The following is a 7,197-nucleotide window of genomic DNA, read 5'->3' on the forward strand; positions in this document are numbered from 1 at the left end:
GTGCTGTTAGTTTGTAGTTGGGACACAGGAAGTACAAGCCACCTGGAAAAGGAATATAAAGGGCAGCTGCATCATCTCCATTTTGTCATTCCTGCTCCTTATCTCTGGAGTGACTTTTCTACAAGCCGAAGCTCTGAACAAAGGATTGAATGACCCATCCGAGCTGTGGATGTGATCCAGAGGGACTTTCAAGCCAGTGAATTCCCCAGTACTGTTAAGAACTTGATATATGGACCTTGAAGTCGCTGTATATATCTGAGTGCTTTATCATTTAACCCTCTTGTCTTTCTTTTTTCCTTACAATAAACCTATCATTTTAGACACTAAAGAATTGCCTGGCAGCGTGGTATTTTGGGTAAGATCCAACTTAATATTGACCTGGCACTGTGGATGACCCTTTGGGGTTACCAGAATATTTTGTATAACGAGCAGAGTTTTTAAATAACTTTCACTGTACTGGACCTAGGTGCTGATTGGGAGCCAGAAAACTGAAACACAATGTGATTTCTTTTTTCAGCTTCTCGATAACCAGTATGGGGGATGAGAAGCAGAGTTTATGACAGGTTGGTGAGTTTAACCTCAGTGTTAACCACCAGTTTTGCTCTCCCTTTTGCAGCCTGCCCTAACCTTGGCAACTGCAATACAATAATCCCTAGCACTTCTAGAGCATTGTTGGCTCCATTTTATTGATGGGGATAAAGGCACAAAGAGAGGAAAATGACTGATTTTCTGTGGAAGCAGCAGAAATGGGAACAGAATCCAGGAATCCTGGCTCCCGGCCCCCTGTTCTAATCAATAACAATTCTTTCCTAAAACTCTTTGTGGGTTACGCTGGCAAAACCCAGCAAATGATCCCCCTGCACTGGGTAAAGTCACTGAAGGAGTGGGGAACAGGTGGGGTAAAGTTGGGGTGAGGGGTGCCGTGTTTGTAGAACAGCCTCTAGTCCCAACCTGGCTCTGGGAGGACAGGCTTGTTTCTCTGCAGCTATAGCCAGCAGGGGGAGTGCCTAGCATTGTTTTTGTGCAGATCCTACACAAGCATTGGCTCATCTTGCACCTCCAAAGCACCGACTCCGGGACCACTCTCCTTCTCAGTTGGGGCAAGTGGAACCGAATCTGTTCCACTGAGCGGGGTGAGGAAGGGGAATTGGGGCAGCCCCACAGGGACCACACACACACCCAGGGGATGCTACAGGAGGGAAGGGGTTATTCTGCTTAGCCAGAGTAAAGGTACAAACTCCCCTCCTGTACTGGATACCCGGGTCACAGACAGCAGCAGAAGGAATGGGAACCCACAGCTGCATCTATATCTCCCATAGGTTGGTCTACATTGTTTATGGCTCAGGTCTAGATGAAATGACTGTAAAGACTCTCAGTAGTTATCAATGATTCACTCTCACGCTGGGAAAACATTGCTAGTGGGGTCCTACAAGAGTCGGTCCTGGCTCTGACAGTTTTCACCCTTTCATTCATGATTTAGATGCTCTAGTGGAGAGTGTACTTAGAAATGCTGCAGGCCCAAACAAGCTGGGAAGGGGGGCCAGCAGTTGTGAGGACAGGATTAGAATTCAAAACAATCTTGACGAATTGGAGAATTGGTCTGAAACCATCTTTGTTGAATTTATCTTGATTAGTGCAAATATTTCAGCCAGGAGGACAAAATGAAATACATTAAACAGCCTAGGTACCAATATTACAGAACAGGAGCTGGGGTTCCAGTGGACCACAAGCTGAGTATGTGTAAACAATGTGAGGCTATTGTGAAAAAGGCAAATATCATTCTGCAGTGTATTAACAAAGGTGTCGTATGCAAGACAGGAGGTTAAAAAAGTGAACATCTTTATTCTTGAGAAAGGAAGACTGTGAGGGGACCTGATAAGTTTTCCTATAAGTTAAGGGCTGTTAGGGAGAGGACTGAGATCAACTCTTCTCTAGCTGCACTGAAAATAGAAGAGGGGGGAAATCAGCATGCTTTGCAGTGATGGAGATTTAGGTGAGACCAGGGGTGGGAAAACTACGGCCTGCGGGACCGTCCTGCCTGGCCTCTGAGCTCCCAGCCAGGGAGGCTGCCCCTGGCCCCTCCCCTGCTCTCCCCCACAACCATGCCGCCGCCCAGGCAGTGCTCGGGGCGGGGGGGGAGCGGGGCTGCGCAGTCCAGCAGGGCAGCGCGCCTAGTTCCATCCGGGCTGCTGCCCTGAGAAGCATGGTAAGGGTGCAGGGCTGTGAGCTTCTGCGGGGCAGTGTGTCTAGCTCCAGCGGGGCTGCAAGCTCCTGCTGCTCTGAGCGGCATGGTAAGGGGGCCAGGGCGTTGGATAAGGGGCAGGAGGTCCCAGGGGGCAGTCACGGGACAGAGAGCAGGGGGCGGTTGGATGGGGTGGAGGTTCTGGGGGGGGAGGTCAGGGGACGGGGGGGTTGGATAAGCGTGGAGTCTCGGGGGTCTGTCCGGGGGCAGGGGTGTGGATAAGGGGCGGGGCGGCCAGGGAGGGTTGGGTAGGGGGTGGGGTTCTGGGGGGGTGGTTAGGGGCAGGGAGGGTCTCTGGAGGTCAGGGGACAAGGGGGAGGGGGTTGGATCGGTTGGGGATTCTGAGGGGGGCAGCCAGGCTGATTGGGGAGGCACAGCCTTCCCTACCCGGCCCTCCATACAATTTTGCAACCTCGATGTGGCCCTCGGGACAAAAAGGTTGCCCACCCCTGGGTTAGACATTAAGAAAAACTTTCTATGAGGATAGCTAATCTGTGGAACAGGTTGCCGCAGACCCATAGGCAAATGCGCTCTCAGCTTCCACAACCCATGGGAGGAACCGCTCTTTAATGTATTGACCATACTTGCTGCTTGGGGTTTAAGCCGTAGGCTCCTCCACCTCCCAGTACCACACCTCTGAGCCTTCAGCATGCCTTCCTCGCTGTGACCGCACCGCAGTGAGTCTACTTGGACTGGACCCCTGGAGAAGGCTTCACACCCAAAAGAAGCAATGCAGCCCCCCCGTCTCTGGACTGCATCGACTCCCAGCTGGTGCAAAACAGAAGGGCTTCTTGTACGTCTGAACCTAACACAGGAAGTTCTCAGGGGCCTTGAGCAAGAAATTCTCAGCACCCTCCTGCTGGGCTTGTCCCCACCCAGGTGGGCTCAGGTGGCTCCTTGTTCCCAGCCCAGAAGTGACTCCTCCTTCCTGTGGTCCCTCCTATATCCCCTCCAAGGCCCCGCCGCCATCCTCTGTCTTCTTTCCCAGGCAAACAGATCTCCAGGTGACTCTCTCTCTTCAGCTCTCTGTTCTCTCTGCTGCCCATAACTGGCTGGCTCCAAGTTGGGATGGGCCTTCAGGTCATCAGTTGCTAAGTTACAAAGTGTCCAGGCTATGGTCTGGGGTCCAGGCTGCTAGACTGGGTCACACCTGGTCCTCTGCAACAATAGACACCCCTCCTCCCACCTTGGTTAGACATGCAGCACATGGGGGAAACTGAGGCACACACAGTATACATACGCAACATTAGGAAAATATCCCACTTAGTTACATAGGTTACCTAGAGAGGATGTGGAATCCCCATCATTGAAGGTTTTTAAGAACAGGCTGGACAAACATCTGTCAGGGTGTGACAGATTTATGTTACCAAGCTGCCAGAGACCTTAGGTGATCAGTCTAAGGCAGCAGGATTTTTAGGGGTGGAGATGAAGAGAGCACACCAAGTAACTAAGTTTAAAGTTTTATTAAGAAAATAACAGCGGAGAGTGCTGCGTGTTTCCCACGTCACTCTGAGGAAGGAAGGAAACGTTAGTGCCTGAGCCCTAACCCATACTCTCACACGCACAACCCAAGTCTGGGTGTAATGTAAGAAGAAGGCGGGGGGAAGGGTGGACGGGAGTTCTTCCCTGGGCACAGGTCGTCCGGGGTCCGCTGTAAATCTCCAACTTGCTTCCGCTCTCGGGAGGGTTTTTACCCTAGGTGTTCCTGAGGGCTTTTGCTCTCTGCCCCAGTCTGAACCAGTTTTCTGTGGCTTCCTCAGCTTTCCCAAAACACTCCGGCTTCAGGGGATGGGAGACGGCTGTTCTCCCATTCGCTGATCTTCACAGTCTCCCTCGTTTTCACAGCCCCTCCAGTTTCTGTTCTGCGAGTCTCCTTTCTTATGGCAGGGCAGGGTTGGAAGCTCGGCCCCCTCTTTCTTGGCAGGTAGCAGAGAATCTGTTGTGTGCAGTGACCTTGGGCTGGAGTCAACCTCTTATCTTCAGGCCTAGCTGGAGTGTCAAGTTAACTCGTTCCCTTGTCTCTCTCTCCCTCCTTTGGCCTCCTGAAACCTGCAAAGGAACCTTCCATTCCCCACTCACTCACACCTTTAACCCTTCCCAGAATACTGCACCAGCGTTAGCAACATACAATACTGATCTGCCTTCCCAGGGGACTTGAGGGAGAGGGCCATTGGGGTGTGACAAGGGATGGTCTTGGTTTACTTGGTCTTGCCAGTGACCTCTTGAGGTCCCTTCTAGCCCAGCATTTCTATGGCTCTACAAATGGTGAACAGGCCATTAGAGGCACTTATAAACTAAATGCAGACACTTATTCCTGTCCAGCAGACTTCCTCCGCTGATGATAGCAACAGTGCTACCAGCTGTGAGTAGACCAGGCCATTTACTATGTTACAATCAGGAAATTCTACAGAAAAAAAATAGGTCCCCCACCATATACACACAAGCAGTTACTGCTCACATATCTAGCATACCGTACAGAGTGTGCAAACAGCACTGCGCAGCGTAGAGCATTGAGTGCACACACTAAATGCTAGCAAATACTAAACTCTTACTAAAGGAGTTTTTATCCATTAACATTTTGGAAATTATTTTGTGCAAATAAAACATTATTACAGAAAACTATTACATCTAAAAGGTAAAAAGTGGTTCAGTGAGCAGATAAATGAGGCCAGAAATCCCACATGGGATACTCCAAGTGCCAGAGAAAACCTGGGAGAGGTTGATTGGTTCTTGTAGGGAGACAGAGCAGAGCTCATCCATCTTCCTCTCTGGGGTCCCCTCAGGTTGTGGCACAGACTCCAACAGGCTCTGTTAAGCTGCAGAAGTTAAACACAGGCAACGTCTATTAAAGGGAACCTGCCATAATGGATGGTCACCCTAGTGGCTCCATGTTTAGTGGACAAAATCTCTAACCCCGCCGACAAAGCTCCAGTGTCAGAGATCTGTGTTCCTGGAGCCTCAGGTGCTGGGCTCTGTCCCTCCTGCAGGTTCACTGGAGACTGTTCTCTGAAGCAGCTGGATTTATCATTACAAATCTCACCCAATGCTCTATCAGCAGCCACAGAGAAACCCCTCTCACTAGAGTCTTTCACACCTAAATTCATCGCAGAGAAAACAAGGGGGATTTGGCTGCAAACCTGTGTGAATAAAAGGAAAATAAGAGATCCAGAACTCCCCTGTTCTGCTCCGTGGGGCTGGTTTGCTAGAGGGGACGGGCCAGTGAGACTCAGGGTCCAATGACTTGGACTAGGTGTCTCTCTCCAGAGGCCTCAGTGAGAGCAGTGAACCCCCAGGCTAGAGCCCCCCTCACTTACCCTTGGCAGATCTGTCAGAGCCACTAGATCCTTGGTCACTTGCTGTGCAGAGGAGGAGGAGAAGAGAGAGTATATTAGCATCTCTCACAAGGCAGGGCTTCAGCGTAGTTAGTAGATACGGGGGACTCTTATCCAAAGGGAACAGTCATCACCTTACTCTTCCCTAGCAGTGAGGTGGTTGGTGCACAGATCAGTCTACAATGCAGTTGCCCTGGATTTCCACTATTCACATGCAAAAAACGTTACCATTGTACGAGGTCAGCACTGACTTGTGCTTTTCATGTCTCTTCAGAATGGAAGCACTGAACACTCAACAGTCAAAGGCTAGCAAACTAAGAAATGCTGGGCTATGGATACTCAGGCCAAACAACCTCAACTCTGCCCCCTTCGGTCTGTGCCCAAATGGGTCCCTCAAGCAGACCACAGACTTCACCCTCACACCCTGCCAATCGACAGCAATTCCCGCCTTAATCAATGGCGCTGCACAGAACAGTGTGGATGGCATGAAGAGGAATGCTGATTTGGGTTGGTGCTGGGCACACAGACAAGGGTGAGTTTGGTTTGGCCTGGTGCTGTTCTACTTCCTGTTCCTATTCCCAGACCCACTGGGGCAGAGTTCGAGTTGCGTGGGAAGCATCATTCTACCTCGGCATATCCTGGTTTGCCAACCTTTGACTTCTGGGAATTCAACACTCTCATTCTGAAAGGACACAGGGAGCCCAGGGCAGGGTTGAGCACCTGCAACCTTAACTCCACGTTAGCAAAGTTCTTGCATGTGAATTTCCGTTGTTCTGGAGTAACGAGGAGGAGCGAAGGAGGCACGACTCAGGGCCAACTGTAGGAGGAAGGAGGGTGCTCCGAGGAGGTTGTGTTGGCACTTCTCAAACCCCCTCAGGTACCCGCTGGAGACACCCCTGAGAGGGTAAAGAGAGAGCTGGACGGCTACACCCTAGCAGGGCCTGGCAGATCTACGCATTTTATACTGACTCTTGGTGCCAGGCATTAGATGGCCTCTGAGACAGTCCATCATGGTAGAAAACTTTTCCGCGCCAGGCTAGCAGCAGTCACACAGTACTGACACTGGCTCCTGTATTGCTGTTGGCCTTAGGTAGGTGTGCAGGGCCCGGCAAGTCCAGGAAATGCCCCCAACCCAGCCACTTTACCTGGGCATTGCTTTTTCCAGAAGAATACTCCGATTATAACACCAATCAGGACAGCTGCAGTGATAACTCCAGCCACAATGGGAATCAGACTATTATTTGGTTCTGAAATGGAATGGAGAGAATGAGCAATGGGGAAAAATCCCCCACTAAAACCCCCCTTTCGTCCCAGTGCAGGGATCAGTCAGTCAGCTCCCCAGATAAGGGCTGAATCCTGCAACCATCCACCCCTTCCAATGCAGCCACCATGCACCTACCAGGCATTATACCCCACCACAGAAAGTCCTGGACACTAGACCCAGCCTCTACCACTTCAATTCATAATAAATATTTAGCACTTAAAATAGAAGACTTTTATAACATTAATCAACCTTCATAAACCGAACTATGGGAGAGCACGAATGTCAGTCTCTCCCTAAACGGGAAAGGGGGAGACTTGCTGAAGATCACACAGTGAGTCAGTGAAAGAGCCAGGAATAGA

At 50.7% G+C, this 7,197-nt stretch overlaps 1 long non-coding RNA gene across 1 annotated transcript; it reads right to left on the reverse strand.

Annotated features, from left to right (window-relative positions):
- Nucleotides 1–3,690: 3,690 nt before the first annotated feature.
- On the reverse strand, nt 3,691–7,120 carry LOC135979946 (uncharacterized). Its single transcript, XR_010597186.1, has 2 exons — nt 5,557–7,120; nt 3,691–5,058 (listed from the first exon to the last, which is right to left on the reverse strand). It is a non-coding gene; the product is annotated as an uncharacterized LOC135979946 (long non-coding RNA).
- Between the last annotated feature and the right edge of the window lie 77 nt (nt 7,121–7,197).

This window comes from Chrysemys picta, unplaced genomic scaffold (assembly GCF_011386835.1).
Source record: "Chrysemys picta bellii isolate R12L10 unplaced genomic scaffold, ASM1138683v2 scaf1427, whole genome shotgun sequence".
In the NCBI taxonomy this organism is placed as follows: Eukaryota; Metazoa; Chordata; order Testudines; family Emydidae; genus Chrysemys; species Chrysemys picta.